At 44.4% G+C, this 27,128-nt stretch overlaps 1 long non-coding RNA gene and 1 pseudogene across 2 annotated transcripts; both read left to right on the top strand.

The window, feature by feature from the left end:
• Positions 1–4,679: 4,679 nt before the first annotated feature.
• LOC133769278 (small nucleolar RNA SNORA40) lies at positions 4,680–4,790 on the top strand (annotated as a pseudogene).
• A 10,254-nt stretch (positions 4,791–15,044) lies between these two features.
• On the top strand, positions 15,045–26,796 carry LOC133768582 (uncharacterized). Of its 2 annotated transcripts, none has more exons than XR_009867026.1 (3): positions 15,045–15,290; positions 22,492–22,645; positions 23,402–26,796. It is a non-coding gene; the product is annotated as an uncharacterized LOC133768582 (long non-coding RNA). The 2 variants fall into 2 exon arrangements; XR_009867025.1 differs by having other exon boundaries at positions 23,398–26,796.
• The last annotated feature ends 332 nt before the right edge of the window (positions 26,797–27,128 follow it).

The following is a 27,128-nucleotide window of genomic DNA, read 5'->3' as shown; positions in this document are numbered from 1 at the left end:
AGGCAGAGAGAGAGAGAGAGAGATAGAGAGACGTCTTCCATCTGCTGGTTCACTCCCCAGATGGCTACAACAGCTGAAGCTGTGCAGATCCAAAGCCAGGAGCCAGGAGCTTCTTCCCTGTCTCCCATGTGAGTGCTGGGGCCCAATGACTTGGGCCATCTTCTGCTGCTTTCCCAGGCCACAGCAGAGAGCTGGATCAGAAATGGAGCACCCAGGTCTCAAACAAGCACCGATACGGAAGGCCAACACTGCAGACGGGGGCTTTAACCCACTGTGCCACAGTGCAGGTCCCTAAGGTAGAATTTAATACTGCTGTGTAGCCCTGATCTAGAGAGCTTGTCCATCCCTAGGTTCACTCCCCATATTGTCCGCAACAGCCAGAGCTAAGCTGATCCAAAGCTAGGTGCTTCTTTAGGTCTCCCTGGTAGGTGCAGGGGCCCAAGCACTTGGGTCATCATCTGCTTTCCCAGTCACATTAGCAGGGAGCTGGATCAGAAGTGGAGCAGCTGGGACTCGAACTGGTGCTCATATGGGGTGCTGGCACCGCAGGCAGAGGCTTAACCTACTATACCACAGCACCGGCCTGAGTGACTGTTTCTAATGCTCCCAAGTTGTTAGGCTATAGGAAGACTCCCTGCTTCCTCTGAGGTTCCGTGTTCTGATCTTTGTTCTGATTCTGAGTCTTATTGTTGATTATTTCTTTCCTTTCTGGGTGTAGGAGATTCAGTTGACAGGTTTTATGATATCCTCGCAACTGGGACTTAGCTGTTTTAATTACAAGCTCATGATTTTGGAGGTTTCTTTTTCCTTTTTAATTAAGGTGCAGGACAGATGGTCAGCTGGAGTCAGTGACTATCAGAGGGAAGAGGTGCTCATGTTACATTCTTTCTTTTTATTAGGGCAGCTGGCTCTTCATCAAGTCCTTCTATGAAGCCACTTAAAAGGATGTCACTTTTGTGATTTTTAAAATTTTCAAATGGGACCCTAGAGTGTTGTTTAAAGGTCTTTTCAAAGCAAATATAAAAATCAGGGACAGTTTCATTGGGTCTTATCTTACACCGCTGTGTCTTAGTCCAATCTGTGACTCTAGAAAAACCTTTGGGCAACAGTATACACAATCTACCACCAAGCTCCCTACAAGCATTCTAGGTATCAGCATCTATTTTATCTAAATCATCTAGTGCTTTCTTCCACTCTGCCAACCTCCATTCTTCAGATTTATTCCCTGATGCCAACAATTGGAGTATCTGGTTTAGGTCATTGTACTCAGGGTCACAAGGCCCGAGAGTAATTTTAAATTATTTTGCAAATCTTAACATGTCTTGGATCATGGAATCCTGAAACTAAAGCCTTTAACTCTGTTTTTGTCCAGGAGGGAGCATGATTAGTCCTTTGTTCTCAACATCCGGTGGGGTTGATTCTTTTTGTTTTTTTTTTTGACAGGCAGAGTGGACAGTGAGAGAGAGAGACAGAGAGAAAGGTCTTCCTTTGCCGTTGGTTCACCTTCCAATGGCCGCTGCGGTCAGCACGCTGTGGCCGGCGCACCGTGCTGATCCGATGGCAGGAGCCAGGTGCTTCTCCTGGTCTCCCATGGGGTGCAGGGCCCAAGCACTTGGGCCATCCTCCACTGCACTCCCTGGCCATAGCAGAGAGCTGGCCTGGAAGAGGGGCAACCGGGACAGAATCCGGTGCTCCGACCGGGACTAGAACCCGGTGTGCTGGCGCCACAAGGCGGAGGATTAGCCTATTGAGCCGCGGCGCCGGCCTTGAGTTTGTATCTTAAAAAAATGATGAAGGTTATAATATAATAGCAGACATAATTGATTATTCATATAAGCATAGCAGGAAGGGTTAATTAGTCTTAGGTTTTTAAAAATATTTATTTTATTTGAAAAAGTTACAGGGAGAAAGAGGGAGAGTCAGAGAGAGAGAGAGAGAGAGAGAGAGAAAGAAATCTTTCATCTGCTGATTCACGCCCCAAATGGCCATAGTGGCCAGGGCCAGGCCAGTCCAAAGCCAGGGACCTGAATTCCATCTGAGTCTCCCACATGGGTGGCAGGGGCCCAAGCAAGTTAGCCATCTTTTACTGCTTTCCCAAGCACATTAGCAAGGAGCTAGATTGAAAGTGGAGTAGCAAGACTCAAACCAGTACCCATATGGGATGCTGGTGTCACTGGCAGTAGTTTAACCTGCTGTGCCACAACACTGGCACCCAAATATTTTTTTTTTAATTTTGCTACCTAATCTTTGAAGTTCCAGGGCCTACTAAGAAGTAACAACTCCATTTATTCACTGCAAGGCTGGAAACATTTAAAGCCAGTCTTTCCGTACATAATTTTTAGATATGCCAATATTTGCAACTATATCCTGTTGTGATGATAACAGACTCTTTTTAATTTTTTTTGACAGGCAGAGTGGACAGTGAGAGAGAGAGACAGAGAGAAAGGTCTTCCTTTGCCGTTGGTTCACCTTCCAATGGCCGCTGCGGTCAGCACGCTGCGGCCGGCGCACCGTGCTGATCCGATGGCAGGAGCCAGGTGCTTCTCCTGGTCTCCCATGGGGTGCAGGGCCCAAGCACTTGGGCCATCCTCCACTGCCTTCCCGGGCCATAGCAGAGAGCTGGCCTGGAAGAGGGGCAACCGGGACAGAATCCAGTGCTCCGACCGGGACTGGAACCCGGTGTGCTGGCGCCGCAAGGCGGAGGATTAGCCTATTGAGCCGCGGCGCCGGCCGATAACAGATTCTTACTGAATGCATACAGACAATCACATTGCCATGAAAAAACAAAAATTGTCACAAAATTTTTGAATTTTAGAGGAATTAAGTGAGGGTAGGAAGAAGTAAGCCCTTCTATCTCTGTTTACGAAACTGTAGTTTACCAAAGCACTGTAAATTATATAAATCACAGGAAAATGGATTCCTGAACCTAGAAAATGAAACATTCAGATACAAAACCAAAAATAGTTTATTTGCATTAATTTAATTTTTTAAAGTTATTTATTTGGAAGGCAAAGTGACAGAGAGTAAGAAAGAAAGAGAACTTCTATCTGTTTGTCCATTCCCCACTGCGGGCCTGGATCAGGCCTAATCTAGAGATCTGGAATTCCATCTGGATCTCCCACAGAGTAGCAGGGGCCCAATTACTTGGGCCATTATCTGCTGTCTCCCCAGGCACATTAGTAGGAATCTGGTTCAGAAGCAGAGTAGCTGGGACTCAGACTGGCATTCTGATATGGAATGTGGTGTCACACGTGGTGGCTTAATATGCTATGGCCTCAGCAACGTTTTAATAAAAACATAGAAATCTACAAGTTTCATCAGTTCATTAAGTCTCATGAAACAAATTCTTATTTGATCTCCAATAGCAGTTTCTTGGGTTTACCAGTTTTTGGGTTTATTGTTCCAAAGTTCTGGAAGTCCTTCTCTAGTTCACTGATTTTAAAGCTGTCATAAAACCTGTATTTAAGAATTTGTTAGTCTTCTCCTTGAATCTGATTGCAAATCCTGCAGCTGTTTTCAGGGAAGAATCAGAACAAGAATCAGAATATTTAAGATAGCCGTGGTTAAAATTATAAAACTTAGCAATTGAGTAAGAGAACCAGTTATGTTCATTGCATACAACAGTACAAAAGCACCAGAAGGATTTTACAAAACTTCTATCCCCTTATGGCTTCATCTCTGATGGGAAGGGTAGTGACAAAGATCTTTGAAAGGCCTCTGGGTTCTTTCTCATCAAAATCTTGACTCTTTTAGATTCAGCTTTCCCAGATAGTTAAAACTTAGCAAAGACAGCAAGGACACAAGAGATTATCTTAGTAAAGATTGCAACAGAAGAGATCAAGCCGAAGGACAGTGTCTGAGCTCAGATTTCATTCAAGGGCCAGGCCTCCTATTCCGGAAATTCATATTGGGGCCAGTCAGTGTTACAAAGGAAAATTAGATGCTTCTGGAGATCAAACTGATCCCAATAAGGATGCATCTCGGGGTGGATCATGAGGCGTGGAAGGTGATTCTTCAAAAACAGCCCAGCAAAGAGGTGACACGGCCCAGACAATGGGTGAAAAGCAGGTGTGTGCTTAATGGGGCATCCTGCCCACTGCAGGGAGTCAGTGGTGCTCCTGTTGCCTGGAAGACAGCCCAGTGCTGCCTTCTCAAGAAGGTTCTCTCCTGCTGGTAGCCAATCCAGATCTGGAGGAAGGAGCAAAAACTGTACACGTCCTTGAGACATCAAGCCCTGCAGCCCTAGGATCATTCCAGAAGGGTTGGTCAGCCGAAAATGGTTACCAGGGGATGGCAGACATTCGGCTTTTGTAAAGGACAAAGGGAACCCACTGAGGTGGAACAGAGAACTGCACTTGTGCATGTTTTTCAAAGAATTATTTTATTTATTTGAAAGAGTTACAGAGAGAGGTCTTCCATTCCACTGGTTCACTCCTCAAATGACCGCAACGGCCAGAGCTGAGCTGAGCTGATCTGAAACCAGGAGCCTGGAGATTCTTCTGGGTCTCCCATATGGCTGCAAGGGCACAAGGACTTGGGCCATCTTCTACTGCTATCCCAGGCCATAGCAGAGAGCTGGATCGGAAGAAGAACAGCTGAGAATAGAACTGGCGCCCGTATGGGATGCTGGCACTGCAGGCTGTGGCTTTAACCCACTGTGCCACAGCCCTGGCCCCTTTTACTTCTGTGTGTTTCAACTAGTGGATATACAGGTGCAAAAAATAAATCCTCTTTTGCAACCCAGAACTCATTGATCAGTATGAGTTTTGATATATACAAGCATTAAGATGAAAAAAAAAAAAAAGATGGAACAGATAGAAATTCAGTCCTCAACCCTGAGGGAAATGGGTTCTGGGTGGCGATGAACAGGGGCCTTCAAATTCCACCAGGCATTTGCCCTGGCCAGGAATCATCAGCTGGTCTTATGGGGTAAGCTGTTCCTCAACGACCAGGTCAAGGAGAAAGAAGGACTGACCGTGATCGGGGTCTAACAGCAGCTGTGGGTTCACCCAGACAAGCTGCCACTACATATCGCGCCACACTCTGAAGGTTGACTCCCAGCAATCAGAGGAAAAGTCCCTATGGGCGCCATCAAAATGTTGCAGGATGTGACTCATTCAGGCCAGCGCCATGGGTGTTCAAAGAATTCACCAGAGCAGTCAGATAGAGTGGAGAGAGTTAAATTCATTGAAACTGAATAAGAACAACAGGCAGGCCAGCAGGCTGACAGAGGCTAATAGCTGCATCATGGACCATGATCTGAGGTATATACTTGTAATAGCAGTCTCTTCTTAGGGAGAGTTTTCTTGTGGTCCAGCAGGTTTTTCCAGGTAGGTAATTTGCAAGTCTTGGTGGAGCTGGGAAATCTGCACTACCCTTAGCTAGGGATTTTCCCAGTCTGACAAGTGCCCTGGGACAATCCTCCATGCCAGAGGCATTCGCAGTGATGTGGGTGAGTGGGGGTATTTATTTGGTTTTTACTCCAGGTCCTTGTCATGCACAAAGATATGCATTCTAAGTACTGACTCAAATGAGGTAAATTTTACTCAACAGGTGAGAAAGCTACCACACACACACATTAGCATGTGGTGCCCCACACAGAAAAACACCCATTGTGGGTAGGCAATGAGCTGAAAGATTTGCCCAAAAGGAGAAGGGGTGGGGATAGAGAGGGCACCTGCCAGTCCCTGCAGTCATGGTCTGCGGTGGAAGAGAGACCCTCTGCCAGTTGCTGGTCTCCTTTATCAGCCTCTCCGTGTGGAGCTCCTGGGAATTATATGGCACCTCCACAAGTTCCCCGTGGAGTTCAATATCTGTATTTTCATGGCATCATCCCCCCTGGGCCCAGATAAAGCAGATGCATCCTGGGAAAAGGGGTATTTTGTTTGACAAGTAGGCAGATAGAATCACACATGGGCACAGGGTATGGTGGCTTGCTGGTACCTCTAGCTCAGCAGACCTACCTGTCTGCCTGCCTAGCCAGTAACAGCAAGAAACGGGATCAGAACCACAGAGTACCCAGAACTTGAACCAGGCACTCTGGCATGGGATATAGTCGCTCTAAGTGCCTTTCCCAATTTCGACCTAAGAAAAACTAGTTTCAGAGTATCGAATGTTCCCTGTTTTGGAAATAAAAGACTTAAATCATCTTTTCTGAGATGATTTACTCGAATACTTGCAAGTAAAAATGCCACAGTTATTAAACATAAAGCCAGCTGATGCACCAGAAAGAAGTGGATCTCCTTGTTCTTTAGTATTTGAAATAGCCAGTGGGTAGGATGAAGGAGGAGAGGCCTCTTAAAGGCGCAACACCAGGTGCTGAAAAATGTTTTCCTCAAATGTTCTCAGCAAGAAAGACCAGAAAAATGGGCCAAGAATAAACCTGGGGAACCACTGATCCAACAAGAGATTCTGGAGACCCAGGAGGGCTTAGCATGCCATTCAGGGGAGAATTTCAGGGTTGGAGGACCATAACGGGCCGAGGCTCATACCAAGAGCCGATCTGAGTAAGGCCTCCAAGGAGTCGTGAGTGTTCTCTGAGCCCCACATTTGGCATCCACATATCATTGATGGAAACAAACAGGATCTGTAGAAAGGTTACTTTAAGTTTACTCAGGGCAGAAGATGAGTGACAGAAGCCTTGGAGACACAGGCCCAGTGACTTTCAAGGAGTCAGTTCTAGTCAGCAGACAGTCCACTTAATATAGAGCCATAGTATAACAAGAAAAAACACCACAGTGAAGAAACCAAATATCTCCAACATGCCACACAACAAACGCAAAAACCGAGGTAACAAGAACAAGGAAGACACTGTGACGCCCCCAAATGAAAAAGACACCCCAATTCAAGATTATGAAGGTGATGAGATAGAAGAAATGCAAGAAGTGGATCTCAAAACATTGATAAGAACATTAAGAAGTTCTCAAAAACAAATTCTTGAACTACAGAAATCCTTAATGGACAAGATAGAAAATCTCTCTCATGAAAATGAAATATTAAGGAGGAATCAAAAAGAAATGAAACAACTAGTAGAACAAGAAACTGTGATAGTGACAAGATATCATATTGAAATGAAGAATTCAATAGATCAAATGACAAACACATTAGAGAGCCTTAAAAACAGAATGGGCGAAGCAGAAGAGAGAATATCAGACTTATAAGATGGAGAACATGAAAGGAAATAGGCAAACCAAAGAAGAGGAAATTAGATATCTAAAAAATATTGTCGGGAATCTACAGGATACTATTAAAAAACCTAACATTCGGGTTCTAGGAGTTCCTGAAGGCATGGAGAGGGAGAAAGGATTAGAAGGCATTTTCAGTGAGATACTAGCAGAAAATTTCCCAGGTTTGGAGGACAGAGGCATCTTAGTACAGGAAGCTTATAGAACTCCTAATAAACATGACCAAAAGAGATCCTCACCACGACACGTTGTAATCAAACTCACCACAGTGAAACATAAAGAAAAGATTCTAAAAGGTGCAAGAGAGAAACGTCAGATTACTCTCAGAGGATCTCCAATTAGACTCACAGCAGACTTCTCATCAGAAACCCTACAAGCTAGAAGGGAATGGCGAGACATAGCCCAGGTACTAAGAGAGAAAAACTGCCAGCCCAGAATATTATATCCTGCAAAGCTCTCATTTGTGAATGAAGGTGAAATAAAGACTTTTCATAGCAAACAGAAACTGAAAGAATTTGTTGCCACTCATCCTGCCCTGCAAAAGATGCTTAAAGATGTGTTACACACAGAAACACAGAAACATGGTCACCAATATGAAAGAAGGTAAAGGAAGGAAACCTCACAGCAAAAGATCACAGGAAGCTCAATTTCTCTTTGACATAGAATTAAACTCTGATGCTCTGTTAAAGCAATGTGTTAAAGTAATCTATTATGTTCTCTTGATGTCTGTTAAATTCTAATTGTTCAAAAACAGCTGCATTTTTATTAAGAGCTATGGGTTATTTAAATATGTGCTTATTTTCAAAGATTTGAATAATCACCTTGTAACAATGATCAAATTTGGTCTATGTTATGTCATGATTTTTTAAGGAATCTTATTTCAACCAGATATTTTGGATTTTGAGCCTTCTTGGCATTCTTGACAGGCATTCAAAAAATCAAAGTTTCAAACAATCTGGACTCTAAAATTTCCAGTAAATCTTGGACTTTGGTTTTTCCTTTTTGGGCCCAACTGAAAAAATCGAAGGACCTATGTCTCTCATCTTATAGAGACACCAACTAATCAGGCTATTTGGATTATATTAGAAGTACTGTCAAGATGTGACGTGGTACTAAATTTTAAGTTTCTATAATGGAAAATGCTATTAATACAAATGTTTGAGAATTAAAAAGTCTAATGATCTTGTGTTACTAGACATGATAGTTATCTTAATGAGAAAGTCCCAGAGGCCTAAAGGGTTAAATACTTGTAAAATCCTACAGGTGCTTTCAAAACTACTGTGAAGTAAGCAAGTGCCTCTTGTTGGTTGATGAGTTTATAATTTTAAACATGGCGACTTAAAGTCTTTTGTCATCCACAGTTATATATGATTTGCTGCTCATAAAACTAAAGCGTTGTTGGTTCTGTGTTTAGCTGTCCTCCTATAGGTTCCTATGGACTTTTTCCAGCCACTTCGATTGTATTCAGTACTTTGGGATGGCTCTGTAAACAGATGAAGCCAATAATGTATTAACAGTACCAACTAAGAGAAAGTATGGTTGACTGAGTTTACTAAAACAAAAAGCAATTCAAATCAATTGGCAAGCCACAAAAAGAGTTAAAGATTTTAAAAGCTATTATTAAAATTGCTATATTGGTCTATTATGCTATGTTATATGTGTGTACATATTGTATGTCCACATGGGGAAATTTTATTAAGAGTTTTATTTTAAATGGCTTATAGATAAGATTGTCCATAAATTTAAGCTGCTAAAATCAATCAAAGATACATTTTAATTTGTGTGACCTGACTCTGTGTATCATATGTTTTAAACTTGTTGGTGGAAAGAAACTAAAAACATTTTATATGGTTGTGCTTAAGTTTACTAGTTAAACAAAGTACACCATGTTAGATATTTAAGAGGTGTTTTCAAATACATGATTCTTAAAATTTATAGAAGGCATTGGACCGTCTGGTAAATGTTTTCTTAAGTTGTTATCTAATGGTTGAAATGGTTTGCTAAGTATTCATGTAATATTGCTATTGTCAGCAGGTGATCTAGTACTTGTTCCCTCATTTCTCTATTCTTCTATCAGGTCCTATTTGCCTCTCAATCAGAAAACTTAATTGTAGCTTAGACAGCACCTTTCTTAGCTCCTCTAATATTGACTCTGTCCTTTGTTCTAGACCCTGTCTAGCGCACTTGGGCCTCATTCCTTTGTAATCATAACCTCTACTCTACCACCAATGGCTCTACTCCCAACTTGTGTGTACTGATGGTCCTCTTCCCCACTTAATGCTGTATAATTGTTCAAACCTGGTTAATGCCACTCTTAGGATCATTGGTTACTATCCTCACTCCGTCTTTTATGACCTTGTCTAAATATGATCAGAGTCGGCAAACTTGGAAGGATTCCATAGCCTTGGCAACTCATGACGACAGCCTAGGGTGGTTACTGGTGCCATAAACTAGTGTGTCAATTTGTTGGGTCAACAACAGGAGCCACTGTGCACTTGCTCCTCATGTGGGATCTCTGTCCTTAATGTACTGTACATTTTGATTTAATGCTATAACTAGTACTCAAACAGTATGTTTCACTTTGTGTTTCTATGTGGGTGCAAACTGTTGAAATCTTTATACTAAATTGATCTTTTGTATATAAAGAGAATTGAAAATGAATCTTGATGTGAATGGAAGGGGAGAGGGAGGGGGAGAGGGGAGGGTTGTGAGTGGGAGGGAAGTTATGGGAGGGGGAAGCCATTGTAATCCATAAGCTGTACACTGGATATTTATATTCCTTAAATAAAAGTTTAAAAAAATGGAAAAAAAAAAGAACAAAGGATGGCTCAGGGATGCTCAAGAAAGCAAAGGCCTAACAGAACCTTTGTGTATATCACCCAAGTAAAACTGACCTCACAGACAGATTCATAGCACTGAATCTATTACTCTGATATGGGATGTGGGCAACCCCCTCAGTGGCTTAACCCAGTGTACCAGAATCTCATTCTTTCATTCCTCATTTCAGTTTAGAAGATTTCACTCCTCAAATGCCCACAATAATCAAGACTGGGCCAGGCCAAAGTTGGGGGCCAGGAACTTGGTCCAGGTCTCCCACCATGGGTAGTAGCGACCCAACTATTTGAGTCATCACTTGCTGCCTCCCAGTGTGTGCATCAAGTGGACACTAGAATTGAGAGCAGAACTGGGACTCAAACCCAGGTTTGAGTCTCTGATATGGGATTCTAGGAACCTGAAAGGAGTATTTTAACTGTTGCTATGCCATACGTATAAAAAAATAACTTGGCACTCTTAAAATCTCCTATGTGTTCATATGCATCTGAACAGCTGGATATTGCTGGATAAAAATCCACAAGCATGCTACATGTCTCACTTTAAATTCATAGCTACAGATCTCAAAGGGACCCTTAGGGACCAGCACAGCGGCATAGCAGGTAAAGCCGCTTCCTGCAATGCTGGCATCACATATAGGCACCAGTTCGAGTCCTGGATGCTTCACTCCCAATCCAGCTCTCTGCTATGGCCTAGGAAAACAGTAGAAGATGGCCCAAGTCCTTGGGCCCCTGTACCCACGTGGGAGACTCGGAAGAAACTCCTGGCTCCTGGCTTCAGACCGTTGCAGCCATCTGGGGAGTGAACAAGCAGATGGAAAACCTCCCTCACCCCCTACCTCTCTCTATAAGCCTTTCAAAGAAACAAATCTTTCCAAAAAATCATGTGTTGTATTTGGTTGCCATATTTTTTAGTCTCTTTCAATCTGGATCATTTCCTAATGGTTGTTTCTTTCTTGGCTTTTAGGACCTAGACATTCTTGAAGACCACAGACCAGTTATACTGCAGAATTTCTCTAAGGTGCTTCTGATATTCTCTTAATTAGAGTAGGTTTTGCAACTTTGGCAGGAATACCACAGAAGTGATTCCCTTCTCATTGCCTTAAGTGGCATGCAGTCTTGATTTGATGATGTTCACTTAGACAACTTGATTTAAATGTGGTTGTAAGTCATGTCCATTGTAAAGTTTCTGGTAAGGGAGGTACTAGGAGACTGTTGCTCATCAAATTTCCAACTTCATTTATTTATGAGATCACTGTGGACCCATGGTTTCTGTCTTAGTCAAATTATAATGAGTCATAATTCATTACTACCATTTACTTTGCTGTCCACACTGTGCCCTATTTAGGCAGTGAGCCCCTGCAAGCTGACTTCTGTTTCATTTTGACTTGACTATAATTTTTTGAGCACTTAGTTGTTTTCTGGCACAAGGTACTCTAAGGTATGCCTTGTTCTTTCCTTGCTCCAGCCCTGGAATAGCCATTTCTTCAAGAAGCCCTAATTTATCACAGTGGTTAATAATATTTTTAAAACAAGATCTGGACATTAGGGTGTTCCTAGGTGACAGTGTCAGTGGAAAAAGCTAGAGAACATATATATATATATACATATATATATATACATATATATATACACCATATTTTTAAATTTAAACAATTTTTAAAGTCTTGGGTTTTTTTTTTTAAAGATTTATTTTATTTGATAGGCTGAGTTACAGAGAGAGAGAGAGGGAGAGACAGAGAGAGAGATCTTCTACACACTGGTTCACTCCCCAAATGGCCACAACAGCCGGAGCTGGGGCTATTTGAAGCCGGAAGCCAGAAGCTTCCCTTGGGTCTCTCAAGTGGGTGCAGGGTCCCAAGGCTTTGGGCTACCTTGTGCTGCTTTCCCAGGCTCATTAGCAGAGAGCTGGATAAGAAGAGAAGGAGCTTGAACTGGAACCGGCGCCCATATGGGATGCAGGTGCTGCAGGCCCCAGTTTAACTTACTATGCCACAGCGCTGGCGCCCCCTTGGGGTTTTTTAAAGAACATTTTTGTATTTTTATTTATTTGAAAGAGAAACAGAGGGCAGGCAGACACAGAGACTCAGAAAGAGAGAGAGATCGATCTTCTGTCTGCTGGTTCCTCCCCAAATGCCCATAACAGCCAATCCTGGGCCAGGTCATAATCAGGAGCCTGGATTTCAATCTAGGCCTCCCATATAAGTGTTAGGGACCCAACTCCTTGAGCCATTGCCTGCTGCCTCTAAGGGTGCACAGTATTAGGAAGCTGGATGGGAAGCAGAGCTGAAATTCAAATTCAGGCACTCCAATATGGGATATGAGTATCCCAAGTGGTATTTTAACTGCTGTGCCAAATGCTCGCCCCAATTTATTTTTCTTATATCTTTATATCAGAATTCATTAACTCACACCAATACCTGCAATGCTAATCTTACACCATGCCATGGGGTTTGAATTTTCTCCTTCTTCATGTTTTATGCTCGATTGTCTGACAGTGAGAAACATATATCCACCATGCTTAATAAATATCCTCAAAATATATCAATCAATCTCCCAATACGGGCACACCGTGTAACAGATGCCTCCACTAAGGCTCTGAAGCCCCTCGGTGGGCTGCTCCTTCTCCCCACTGGATGCTCTCTATCATGTCACATGTCTGACACACCATGCAGAGCCACTGCCCTGATTCGGAAGAGAGACGTGTTTGGCTCTTGTTCACCTCCTTATTTCAAACATCTAGAGCAGTGATTGGAATGAACATAAGTTGATTGAATAGCCATATTGCTCATGTAGTACATTCCTTCTGTGCTGAGCACTCTAAGATTTTCCTTACCCTTTAACCCACAGGATTCCCAAGCAATAGTTTCTGCAATCCAGTTTTAACTAGTTTATGTAAGTGTAGTTCATAGATCAGCCATGAGAGGGTAGCAGAGGGCCTCTACGCCAGTGCGTACTTTGGCTTCAAGATTCTAGGACCACTCTGATGCCGATATACTCAGAAAGAATTTGAGTTAATTCAGATCAGTATAGCCCGAGGTGTACAAGAATGGGTCAAAGTAGAGTACTGAGACTTGGAGAATGGCAGTTCAGAAACACAGATGGTGCCTATAGGATAGTCCAATAACGGGCTGACTGGAGAAACGGCCAGAGATCAACAAAAGTCGACTGAAGAAGGCTGGCTGGGGCCCGCCTTGTGGGCAGTAGTGAAGCCACTACCTGCCATGCCAGCATCCATATGGGTGCTGGTTCATGTCCCCACTGTTCCACTTCCGATCCAGCTCTGTTGCCAGTGCGCCTGGGAAAACAGTGGAAGATGCGTTGCACACTGCAGCCATGTGGGAGACCTGGAAGAAGCTCCTGGCCCCTGGCTGCAGCCTGGCTCAGTCCTGGCTGTTGTGGCCTTACGATAGTGAAGGAGGAGATGGAAGCTCTCTGTCTCTTCTTCTCTTTTTGTAACTATGCCTTTCAAATGAATATATAAATCTTTGTAAAAAATTTGCTGGGATTTCTAAAAATTATCAGTTGTGATTTTCTTCTCTTTTAGCTTACCATGAACAGTGTTATAGTTACTTTCATGCCTTTATATATTAGGTTTGGGGGCAGCGCTGTGGTGTAGTGGGTTAAGCCACCACCTAAGGCGTTGGCATGCCATAAGGGCGCCAGTTCTAGTCCTGGCTGCTCCGCTTCCCATCCAGCTCTCTGCTATGGTCTGGGAAACAGTGGAGGATGGCCCAAGTCCTGGGGCCCCTGGACCCGGGTGGAACACCTGAAGGAAGATCCTGGCTCCTGGTTTCGGATCAGCCCAGCTCCAGCCATTGCAACCAATTGGGCAGTGAACCAATGGATGGAAACCTCACTATCTCTCTCTCTCTCTCTCTCTCTCTCTCTCTGCCTCTCCTTTGCTCTTTGTGTAACTCTGACTTTCAAATAAATAAATACATCTTTAAAAAATAAATATTAAGTTTATATTATTCTTTCTTCCCCCACCCCCTATTTTAGGATATTGGTTTCTCAACCTATAGGAGTTAAAGATGAAGCTCTGTATCCTCCTCTCCTACCTTCATCATGTAGATCACTCTCTCCAAAGCCCGTCCTTCCACGCGTGTGGGTTAAATAACACTCAGTAGTCATAAATACACCTCCCTTTGTTGCACAGATCTTGTTTTCCCTGAAGCTAATACCTTCATGATCCTTAAATCTCTTTAGGTTTCTGTGTATCCGTTCAACTCCCAGACTCTAGGTTGAACATTAAATCTCTCTTCAGATTCAGATGCAGCTGGAGTGCTGTCAAATCCATCCTCTGAGACAGAATTTCCCAGATTTCTGACCAAAAGGAAGTCTGGCCGGGGCAGCTGGCTGGCTGTGCCTGCGCACAGCTGGCATTATGGCTCTTTCAGCATCCTCTTGGCATTCACTATGTTCCCCTTATGTTTCGTATCTAGTGTGTTTCCTAATGTTCTTCTTGGCTCATTCCCTCATTGTGATGGATCCATCTCTAGCATCTTCCTGAGAAAGGTGACTGAGAGGCACGTTTAGTTTAGATTGTGCATGTCTGAAACTTGCAGGATAGTTGTCCAAGCGTTGCAACTAAATTGGAAGTAAGTTTCCTTCAGAAAATCGAGGGTAGCACTGCACTGCTCCCTAGACTGTTGCTACTGAGCAATCTGAAGCCGTTCTGATTCCAGAATCTTCATAACTGGACGTGTGGAGGATCTTCTCTGGGTCCCCGATGTTCTGCAGAGATCACCAGGTGGGTCTGTCTTCATCTTGGCACAGCGTGGACTCTTTCAGTGTGGAAACTCCTATGCTTAAGTTCTGGCAAGCCCTCTGGAACCATGTATTCATTAGGTCCTCCCTTCCACTTTGTTCTCTCAGGAACTACAGCAGCCCTCTGGTGCTGGCAGGGCACCGCCCAGGCGCGTGCGCGGTGTGTACGGCGTGCGCGCGCCACCCCGGCGCGCCTGCGTACTGCGTCGCCGTCGGCCCTCCTCCCGCTCTGCCCTCCTCCCGCGCCGCGCCGGGGCTGAATGGCCTTCAGGGAAGGCGTCCGCCTGGACGGGTTGGCGGCTGCTGAGCGCCTCGAGCCGCTGTGACTCGCCTTCCCTCAGCCGGAAAGCGTCCGCCTGCGCCCGCGCGGGAGGAGCGGGTCCTCTGAGGGCAGCGGCGACCCCGCCGGCCCGGTCTCTTTCCCTGGCAGCGGCGGCCTCTTCCGTGGGACAATATGTTCAAGAGAATGGCCGAATTTGGGCCTGACTCCGGGGGGAGAGTGAAGGTCAGTGCTGGCCGCGCCGCCCTGCCGGGGGTGGCGCTCTCCCGCGCGTTTCCCCTTCGCGCCTTCTCCCCGGGGATTTGAACCGCGACTCCAAGGCGGAGAGCGAGCCAAAGGCGGAGAGCGAAAAAGCAGTGTCCCTTGGTCCCCAGGCTCGGCGCGTCACCGCCGGAACACAGACACGACCAGCGGGGGCTTGGGGAGCCCGGGACGCTGCTGCCCACCCAGGTCCCGGTAGGCGGGTGCGCCGCTGAGGCACCCAGGCGTAGAAAGTTCAGGAAAGTGGCCGTGGGTCAGGAGACGCCAAGGCGGCCGGCGAGAGACGAATGGATGCGTGTGAGGAACAACACTTGTGCCTGCCTGGCACCTAGGAAGCAGTGAACAGCAGCGGCTTGCTGTTTCACGGAGTCGACCTGGAGCCTACCTGAGCCTTGACAGTGATTTCCTAACCTCTCTGCTGTGGCCTCCCGCACGTCAGGTTTTAAGGCAGGACATCTGGCTCCTGATGCTGAGAACCTGTTCTTACCCCCGTTGTATACTTAGGTGGTATAGCAGTATTGGTGGTCACTTAAATATTTGTAAAAGTAATGAAGTATTCCCAAAAATAGTCTTCAAAGATGCGTATGAAAATCTACCTCAGAAAAATCATTATGATACAAGATTTTTTTTTTAAAAGATATTTTATTTATTTGAAAGGCAGAGCCACAGAGAAAGAGAGAGAGGAAGACACAGAGAGGTCTTAGATCCGCTTGTTCACTCACAAAATGACCACAACTGCCAGGGCTGGGCCATGCCGAAGCCAGGAGCTTCATGTTGGTCTCCCGTGTGGGTGCAGGGCCCAACCACTTGGGCCATCCTCCTCTGCTATCCCAGGTGCATTATCAGGGAGCTGGATTGGCAGTGGAGCAGCCAGGACTCGAACTGGCACTCATATGGGATACTGCCACTGCAGGCAGAGGCTTAGCCTTCTGTGCCATAGCACTGGCCCCTACATTTTATTTTTCTAGAATACATTATGTTATCAAAAGCTACTTCATCAGAAGCCTCTTGTTGCTAGAACTAATGATTATGCTTCTGTGCTTCAAAATATAATTAATGAATGTCAGATTTTATATTCATTTTAGATTGTTTTGGATTTTTTTGTTCTCTTTTACTATTTATTTGTTTGAAAGCCAGCGTTACAGAGAGGCAGAGGCAGAGAGACAAGGAGAGAGAGAGAGACTTTCCATCTACTGGTTCACTCCCCAAATGGCTGCAATGGCTGGAGCAGGGCTGATCCGAAGCTAGGAGCTTCTCCCGGGTCTCCCACATAGATGCAGAGGCCCATGCACTTAGGCCATCTTCCACTGCCTTCTCAGGCCATGGCAGAGAGCCGGATCAGAAATGGAGCAGCCGGGTTTAGAACTGTTTTCATATGGGATGCTGGCACTCTAGGCGGTAGCTTTACCTGCTACGCCACAGCACTGGCCCTAGATTTTTTGTTTTTAGTATTATTTATTATAGTGTTTCTTTGATGGTGACTATAGCTTTGCCATGATTTATATGATTATTTCTTTAGAAATACTAGAAATGTACTGCTAGTGGAAAAATCAAAATTGATTTACAGTATTGTTTATTGTGGTATCTAAAAGCAGAATATTCAAAAGAAGTGAATTAGGAACATAATTTGTTTTTTTAAAGATTTATTTATTTTTTACTTGAGATTCATAGTTACACAGAGAGAGGAGAGGCACAGAGAGAGTGAGAGAGGTCTTCCATCTGTTGGTTCACTCCCCAATTGGCCACAACAGCTGTGCCGATCTAAAGGCAGGAGCCAAGAGCTTCTTCGGGTCTCCCACACAAGTGAAGGGGCCAAAGGACTTGGGCCATCTTCTACTGCTATCCCAAGCCATAGCAGAGAGCTGGATCGGAAGTGGAGCAGCCGGGACAAGAACTGGCGCCCATATGGGATGCCGGCACTTCAGGCCAGGGTGTTAACCTGCTGTGTCACAGCATTAGCCCCCATAATTTAGTTCTGTTTACTATAAATTATGAGGGAATTCACAACAGGGTTCTTTTTTTAAAAAAGTTGCCTCCGATATAATTTTTTGTTAATATTGATAGATTTGAAAGGCAGAATTACAGAGAGGGTATAATTTGTATTTTTTTTTAAGATTTATTTATTTATTTATTTGAATGACAGAGTTACAGAGAGAGGAGGAGAGACAGAGATCATCCATTCACTAATTCACTCCCCACATGGCCACAACAGCCAAGGCTGGATGAGGCTGGAGCCAGAAGCCAGGAACTTCTGGGTTTTCTACATGGGTGCAGGGGCCCAAGCACTTGGACCATTTTTTGCTGCTTTCCCAGACACATTAGCAAGGGCCTGGATTAGAAATGGAGCAGCCAGGACTTGAACTAGTGCCCATATGGGATGCTAGTGTTGTAGGTGTAAGCGTTGCCCGCTAAGCCACAATGCTGGCCCTCGTAATTTGTGCTTTTGAAAAAATTGGGTTGCATGGGGCTCGTGTTGTGGTTAAGTGGGTTAAGCCACAGTTTGTGGTTTTGTCATCCTATATTGGAGTGCCAGTTTCACATCCTGGCCTCTGCTTCTGATTCAAATTTCTACTAAAGAGCCTGGGAAGTGAGCAAGAGGTAGCTCAAGTGTTTCACCTCTGGCACCCATGTGAAAGACTTAGCATGTGTGTCACCTAACATGATAACGAAGCACTAGGTAACTCTCAGGTCAGTCTGAGTGGATCTGCACATGCTTCGTTTACAGTCTTGGCTCCACAAGTTAGGTTTACTTGTATCACGGGTTTTGGAAAGATGTGGCAGCAGGTTTTTTCTTAATCCCAAACAAGTATTATGTTACTATGCAGCAGGTAGGCACATGACTATTGTCAGCTGTTAGTGTGGTTTGCAGTGTTGGGAAGCTTGCTGTCCATGGTTTCACTGGGAGCCACTGAGATCACCCTCATGCAAGGGCATGTTCTTGACCTATAAGGTCTACTTGTTGTGGGGAACTCAGTCCCCAGCTGGGCTTGCTCCAAGTTTTTGCTCCACGTGAGAAAAGAATTCAGGGAGCAGGGCCTAGTGTTGTGGTGCAGTGAGTTAAGCCACTGCCTGCAACACCAGCAGCCCATATGTGCTGACCTGAGTTCCATGTGCTCCACTTCTGATCCAGTTCCCTGCTAATGCACCAGGCAAAGAGTCAAAGATGGCCCAGGTCCTTGGGCCCCTGCTACTCAAGTGGAAGTTGAAGCTCCTGGCTCCTGGTTTTGACTTGGCCCAGTCCTGGCCGTTGTAGTCATTTGGGGAGTGAACCAATGGATGGATGATATCTCTCTGCCACTTTCTTTGTCTCTCTCTCTCTATCTCTATAATTTTGCCTTAAAATAAATAAATAAATCTTAAAAAAAAAAAAAAGAAATGAAAGAGGAGATGCAAAGGTATAGAGGAGAGCAGGATTTATTGAAAGAGATAGCACATGCTCAGGTGTGAGTTTGGGCAACCTCTCTTTAGGAGGAGGGCAGTGCTGCTGCCCATACCAGCAGGTCATCCTTTTATAGGCTAGGGGATGGTGCCCAGGAAGGTTAGTATTCGAAGGTGGTGGGGTTTGGGCAGGACTTGAGCACCACTAGCTTTGATGTCGCTTTATTGGGGATCTCAGAAGTATCATGGTGTCTCTGTGCAGGACTGGAGCACACTGTGCTCCTCTCTAGGAAGGCGTCATGCCAGCTTATGCACCGTAGGAAGTGAGTTGATCTTGTTCTTTAGTTTTTTTGAAATAGCCAATAGATAGGATCAAGAAGGAGAGGCCTCTTAGATGTGTGACTTAAGGTACTGAAAAAATGTTCTGAGCAAGAAGGACAAAAAGAAAAAGGGAAAAATGGGTCAGGAATAAACCCTGAACATCAGTGACCAGAAGGGATGTCTGGAGGCCCAGGAATAGTTAGCATTCCACCCAGGGAAGAAGCTGAGGTCAGAGGAGCACAAGGGTCCTGGTGCTGGTACCAAGTGCTAATCTGGATCTCCAGGGGTCCTGAGTCTTCTCTGGGTCCCACATTGGGCACCACAATACTGTTGATGGAAATAAGCAAGATCTGTAAAAGGACAAATTTAAGATGTATTCAGGGCAGAAGACAAGTGAATTTCAACGAGATTTGGGAAGTGTTCTGAAGTGGTCAGTTCTTGAAAGAATTTATCTTTATGTATCACACAGTGAGCACACATTGGCTTGGCCTTAAAAGATGGGATTTAGGTAAAGGGGGGAGAATAAATTTCTTACTGCTTGAGAATTGTTTTCTTCATCTTCAGGGCCAGGGAGAGTATTGTGTGTTAGAAAGCAGCTATTGAAAAGATTACAGATTAATATTAGGGAGAATATTTCTGAGAATAGATAAGAAATGTATCAACAAAGGATAGCTCAGGGTTGTTCCAGATGTACACATCACCCACATCAAACTAACCTAATAAGAGTAATAGCTCAGTGCTGCCACTCAGATAAGTCTAGCGAGTGTTTCTCTTCCATGGAGTTCAGGCCATATTAGGCCCTTTGATCTCAGAGTTAAAGGGACTAAAAACACTTCTTCTTTTTCAGTACTTACATGCTGTCATGCTCTCGGTTTCCAAATATTTGTTTATTCCACTCTAAGAAATTAGACTTTATCTATCCAAACATTTCAAAAGAAGAGCTAATCTCAAGTCGAAACCAGCATAGTTAATAACTGGATGTTCTTTGCCCTTGAGTTTAGAAGAATATATAAGAGACTAGAGATGAACTCTTTTAGCTCCTTTTTTGTCTCTTTGGGTCCTGAAAAATCTATCTCACTGCTTCAAAATTAGGCCTGACCTAATACATCGAGTTATACTTGGTTTTTGGACAGGGTCCAGCAGTCATAGCCAATACTGACAGTCTGTAAAGGCCAAAGAGAAAGAGACTGTCACTGATGCAAAATAAGGATAGCTACGAAGTGATGGTATTCTTGTGTGGCTCAGAATCTGTCTTAAAAATAAAAAAAAAGAATCTGTCTTCATAGGTTGATCTGGAAGCACAGTTCCTCTGGAGTGCTGATTGCATCATTTTTAAAAATGTGCAGAAGGAGCACTACTTGCTGCAAGCACAGGTGGTGGTGGCCGGGGCCTGGGCTTAGGAGGCAGCATGTTTCTTGGTACTGGGGTCAGGGAGCTGGTGCATGTCCTCCTGCTGGGGAACACTGATAGGCAAGTGTAGGGACTGAAGGAGCACTAGGTTCTCAGGCAATGCTTTGTTGCAAATCTTTGAAGAGTTCCCCTCTTCCTGTCTTCCAAGCAAATACTGTATGATTGCATTTGTTTTGGAACTTGACCAGGATTTCAGCAGTAGCTCATTGTAAAACTTGGCACCCTCTTTCAAAATAGCTATTGCTCTGGCTCCTGTGGGAACTGGGATCTTGCACCAGCTGTGGCGCAAACCCCTGTTTCAGCCCCTCCTTCACAGACCCAGCATCCACCACATCCAGGATATCCTGGATATTGCCAAACGTCCATGCCCATGGGCTATAATCCTTACTCCCACAGCAGGTATAACGTGCCATTTCCTCCAGCGTATCACCCAGGACCCCAGCAACATTCATATCCCTTCCCTACCAGCAGAGCATCTGGGTGATGCATTGGAGCTGGACTCCTGGCTTCCCACTCACCGCTGTCTTAAGCACACATTGCTTTTTCTCCTTACCTCAGTTTCTTCTACAGACAACCGGAGCATTAAACAGAAAAGGAATGTGCAGGCCTTAGTGCCTGGCCAGCGGGCCAACATGCAGCTGTCCCTTTCCTTTGTCCCTCTTATTCCCGACTCCCCTGTAATTCTTCTAAAAGCCCCAAACACCCTGTCTAGCAGGGTGGTGGTTCTTGAGACCCTGAGGTCTGCCATGCTTTCATCTGTCAGCTGATTAAGTGTTCTCTTCCCTTCATCCCAAACCTTGGCCTCATTATTTTGATTGGCACTGGGGACAGGGACTGAGTTCTTGGTAACAGGCTATGTACCCATGAAGACAACAGGTCCAAGTGCCATGTCCATTCTCTATAAAAGTATATGCAAAATAATTGTAAAGTGAAGATGAATACAAAATAGTGAATTTACACAGACCATTTAATGGAAATGAAAATATTAGCCAAAAAATCACAGCTCATCTTAAGTTACATAACACAGTCCATTTTTTTCTTCGCATTTGCTTAAACTCCTAATAAAATAGAAGAAAACTTTTATTTTGGAAAACTGCTACTTCCCAATTCTTCCTGAACAAATCTTCAAGCAATGTCTTTTCATCATTTTACTGAGATTAATGCTTAGGACATCAGACCGTTTCTCTTCAAACATTAAAAAAAAAAAAAAAAAAAAAAACCTTTCAAGTCAGTGATCAGAAAATCAGGCATGTTTTCCACACAAAGGGTAGAGCCTTCAAACCACCTGGTGAAGAAGGAAGTTGAAAGAGGTTAAATACTGGGGCTGCCTCTCTCCTGTCAGCATAGAGGTCCAGCTTCCCAGTCAATAGGAAGGCGCTCCTGATGCTGGGGCTCCTCCTTTCCACCACTGTCCAGGCAAAGATCTATGAAAGGTGTGAGTTGGCCAGAACTATGAAAAGATTTGCATTGGAGGGCTTCAGGGGAATCAGGTTGGTGAACTGTAAGTCTCCACTCCTTCCGACTTCCCGATAACAAAGCCCAGCCTATTCCCCAATGCTTTTGATAGAGATTCTCTTGGGCCCCAAAATCTCTCCCCTGGCCTGTGAAGAGAGACCAGGAATCATGAAGAATCAAACTGCCCATCTTAGCACAGTTAGCATCTTATTGGTAGATTTTACAGTGACTCACAGGCCCACATCAAAGAAAGGAACATCCAGTTTGCTGTTAGACTCAGATAGACCTGAGCCTGTCAACTCTGTAGATTTTTCTATTCAAGGCTGCATGTTGCCTGCGCCATGGGAGCAGGGAGAGGGTAAAAGGAAAGAAGAAACTGTTACTTTAATATTTTTGAAGCACCTTCTCTTGCTGCAGTAGTAGCAGAAGTTCACTTGCATTACAAAAATGGTTCTCTTAAGGGCCTTTCTTCACTAAAGTGTTCAGTTATAAGTTAAACACATCAAGTCGTTGGTAAAACAGAGTTAGACACGTGGATTGCTTTTTGTTTACACTGTAAGTCATTTTATGTTGCTGTTCATTACAAAAATTACTTTTTCAGGGATGTGTTTGACCAAATGGGAGAGCAGTTATAACACACAAACTACCTGGAGACCAAAGCACCGATTATGGAATATTTCAGATCAATAGCCGCTACTGGTGTGATGACGGCAAAACCCCAGGAGCAGTTAACTCCTGCCGTATACCCTGCAGTGGTAAGACTTGATAATACTTGAGTGATGGCACAGGACCCCTCTGGGTGTCTTGTAAGAGTAGAGATTCAAGACAAATTCGTGAGGGACCTAGGAAAGCTCCCATCACAGCTTCCAGAAAGTTTTGTTATCCTCCTCCTAATTCCCCAAGTAAGAAAGTAAAGAGCTGGTAGTATGAAAGGTTGGTGCTCTTTCATATGCGCAAGTTTCTGGAATGATCTGTTAACTGTAAATGGCCTTACTGATGCTTTCCTCCTGCTGACTCAGGGGAGGAGAGGAGTGATTTGGTCTTGGTTCCTTTTTTGATTGTATATATATTACTATGAAATGTTCTGAATACACAGAAAATTAGAGGTAGTAGAATAACAAATACTTCTCATTCCCTAAATGTCCAAAACAGCTGTGTGTGGGCCAGGCAGAAGCTAGGATCTCAGAACTCAATCTCAGCCTGTTATGTGTATGGCAGGGACTCAGCTACTGGAGCCGTCACCTGCTCCATCTCCGGGTAGCAGGGAGCTAGGATTGGGAGCAGAGTGAGGACTCTGAACCCAGGCAATCCAGTATGGGATGCAGGCTACTAAGCGGCATCTTTCTTGCTTTGCCTAATGACTGCCCTCAAATAACTGACTTTTAAGTTCTTTTTGCAATAGTTGCTTCTTCTCTATGTACTTTTTGTTGAAGGATTTTAAAATGAATTAAAAACATTATGTGTTTCATTTCTTTTTTCTTTTTCTTTTTTTTTTTTTTTTTGACAGGCAGAGTGGACAGTGAGAGAGAGAGAGAGACAGAGAGAAAGGTCTTCCTTTACTGTTGATTCACTCTCCAATGGCCACTGCGGCCGGCGCTCCGCGCTCATCCGAAACCAGGAGCCAGGTGCTTCTCCTGGTCTCCATATGGGTACAGGGCCCAAGGACTTTGGCCATCCTCCTCTGCACTCCTGGGCCACAGCAGAAAGTTGGTCTGGAAGAGGGGCAACTGGGACAGAACCTGGCGCCCCTACCGGGACTAGAACCCAGTGTGTCGGCGCCACAAGGCGGAGGATTAGCCTATTGAACCGCGGTGCCGGCCTCGTGTTCATCTTAAAGACAGAATTCTACTCCTATCCAGTCTCTTTCCATGTTCTGCAAAGGTGGGGGTCTTCTCCACATACTTCCAGGATTTGGAACGCAAACGGACACTCTGCTTTTGCCCTTGGGATGCAGCTATCCTGCCTACTTCTTCAGGAAGAAAGAAACAGCTGAAGCGGGCCTTCTCCTCAAGTTTGCTTCACTATGAAGAAATGACTTTGCAAACTGAAGACCTGTTAATTTGAGACAGGTGTTTGTGAATTTCTTTGCTGCTTGTTCCAAACAAGAAGGCAACATAAATAGCAAGGATGGATGACCGAAGGGCTTTCAAAAAATGTCTTCCAGTTTCAGCCACTATCAACAGCACAGCTGAGACCATGGCACTACATTTCAAATACATGTTCTAATTTGAAATAAGGAGAGATGCTAAAAAGTGACACATAGTGATGTCTTCAATCTTGACTCCTCCTGAGACACAGAATTACTGAATAAGAACTGAGGTCCAATGTTGCAATTAAATCTTTGATGTGACAAAAAAGCATAAAGACGAGAAATCACGGTTAATTTTGTATGTGAATAATGTTCAGTTTCTTGTCAAGTGTGCATATTTACCTGGGTCTACCCACATTTTTGGTTGAAAAGAGGAATTTTTCTTCAAGCTGTTGCTGACTTCTTTTTCAGAAGTCATTGGATGGCTGGTAATTTGTGTTTTTCATTTCTCTAAGAAGGGACCAGTTTGTGCCACAGCTAGCCCAATGAACGCATGCTTCAGTCTAGTCAAAAGGAAATGGAGGGGCCGGCGCCATGGCTCACTTGGTCAATCCTACCCTGTGGTGCCGGCATCCCAAAATGGGCACTGGGTTCTGGTCACAGTTGCTACTCTTCCAGTCCAGCTCTCTGCTGTGGCCCAGGAAGGCCGTGGAGGATGGCCCAAGTGTTTGGGCGCCTGCACCCGTGTCGGAGGCCAGGAAGAAGTACCTGGCTCCTGGCTTCAGATTGGTGTAGCTCCAGCCATGGCAGCCATTTGTAGGGTGAACCAACAGAAGGAAGACCTTTCTCCTCTCTGTCTCTCTCCCTCACTGTCTCACTCTGTCAAATAAATAATTAAAAAAAAAAAAAAACCACAAAAAAAAGGACATGGAAAGAAAACAAGAGAGTTCTTTGTCCAGGGTAGAGGGCTATTCACCTCCCTAGGATGGGAGGCTCTATGTTACAAGCTGCACCATCCTTTTTGTGGCGTCTTCCCTGGCACAGCGCAAGTTTTCTAGGTTGCTGAAGATGGGAGGAAAGTGGGGATGGGAGGGGGGACAGGCTTCTGTGCAGCCATGAAGATGCTCGTTCAGATGTCTGCATCCACCATGGTGCTGGTGTGAGAATCCGGGTCTTCCCTTCTGCTGCCAGCTGCCTGCTAATGCGCACCCTGGGAGGCAGAAGCTGATGGCTCAAGTACTTGCATCTCTGCCCCCCATGTGGGAAACTAAGACTGTGTTCTGGCCTCCTGGTTTTGGCCTGGCACACCCCTGGCTATTGTGGCCATGTCAGACTGAATCGGTGTATAGAAGATCTTTTCTGTCTCTGTCTCTTTGACCCTTAAATATAGTAACTCAATAAAGGTTTGTAAAAAGTGGGATGAGTGGTTTTACAGTTCAGAAGATGTGATGGATCCGGTAAGATAACCTGCCTTCGACTTTGGATGTAGAAGAATGGGCGGTTGGGTGGGGGATGGGAAAGTTTCCAAATAACACCTTCTCTGAAGAAAAGGAAGCCAAAATGTTTTATGCAGTTCCATCTGACATTATGACATTTTACACTATAGAGTTCCACTTCTTATAAAAGAAAAGTAGGCAAATAAATAAATAAAATGAAGACCACAGACAGACTGAGGCATTGCTACTTGCTAAAAGGAAATACACACACAAAGCACTTCAGCCTCCCTTCTGCCCTCAGGAAAGCACAGGATGCGAAGTGCAAACACTGAGTGAGATGCTCTGTGCAACAGCAGACACAAACCATGTTCCATATTTGCTTATTCTAAACCTAATCTCAAGACACGGCAAGGAACTGGCAGAGTGTGGATAGTTAGAAACCCTAGAAATCCCCCAAATGAGGAATGAAAGAATGAGATTCTGAGTCCATTAAAATACATTGTATCTTCAAGGATTTAGGCAATACACTGTAGAACAGACTCAAAACGACCATATTCAGTTCTCAACAGCATATTTTGGGCTTAGAAAGTCATCTCTCATGTACAATTTGGGACATGCTCAATTGGACTTGCCCCAAATGGTGGAGTTAGAAACGTGCCAGGGGATTGCATTACAATCCCATCAAGGTGGCATGTACTAATGCCATTTTACTAGTCCAAGTGATCAATTTCAGTTCAAAATTGATCACATTGATAGGTCTAAGAGTCAAAGGGATCACAAAACAAGACTAGTATCTGCTAATACTAACTGATAGAATCAAAAAGGAGAGAACGATCCAACATGGGAAGCGGGATACACAGCAGACTCATAGAATGGCAGCTGTCCTGAATAGCACTCTGGCCTTAGAATCAGCCCTTAAGGCATTCGGATCTGGCTGAAGAGCCCATGAGAGTATTGTAGGCATAGAAAGCCAAGACACCTTGGGAAAAAAAAAAAAAGACCTAAATGAAAGATCTCTGTGAGTGAGATCCCAGTGGAAAGAACGGGGCCACCAAAGAAGGAGGTACCTTTCTCCGAAGGGAGAAGAGAACTTCCACTTTGACTATGAGCCTGTCGGAATAAGATCAAAGTCAGTGAACTCAAAAGGCTTCCATAGCTTCGGCAACTCATGACTAGAGCCTAGGGAGATTACGGACGCCATAAAGAATAGTGTCAAATTGTTAAGTCAGCAACAGGAGTCACTGTGTACTTACATCTCATGTGGGATCTATCCTTAAAGTGTTGTCCAATGTGAAGTAATGCTATAACCAGTACTGAAACAGTATTTTACACTTTGTGTTTCTGTGTGGGTGCAAACTGATGCAATCTTTAATTAATATATACTAAATCGATCATCTGTATATAAAGATAATTGAAAATGAATCTTGATGTGAATGGAATGGGAGAGGGAGCGGGAGATGGGGGGGGGTGCGAGTGGGAGGGAAATTATGGGGGGGAGGGGAAGCCATTGTAATGCATAAGCTGTACTTTGGAAATTTATATTTACTAAATAAAAATTTTTTAAAAAGTCTTCTCTCACATCATACATGAAACACATACCATGCTCTGATGCCTTGTGGATCACTGACGACCCTCTTTGCACAAGCTATGGCTTGAGTGATGTCATCTCACAACAGATCTGAAAAAGGTGGTGAGAAATGAAAACAACTTGCACAGCGATTTCATTTTACATTTAGGGTTAGCCATGGCCAATGCCACGGCTCACTTGGCTAA

The sequence above is a fragment of the Lepus europaeus genome, chromosome 10 (assembly GCF_033115175.1).
Source record: "Lepus europaeus isolate LE1 chromosome 10, mLepTim1.pri, whole genome shotgun sequence".
NCBI lineage: Eukaryota > Metazoa > Chordata > Mammalia > Lagomorpha > Leporidae > Lepus > Lepus europaeus.
This window is presented reverse-complemented; position numbering and strand designations above follow the sequence as displayed.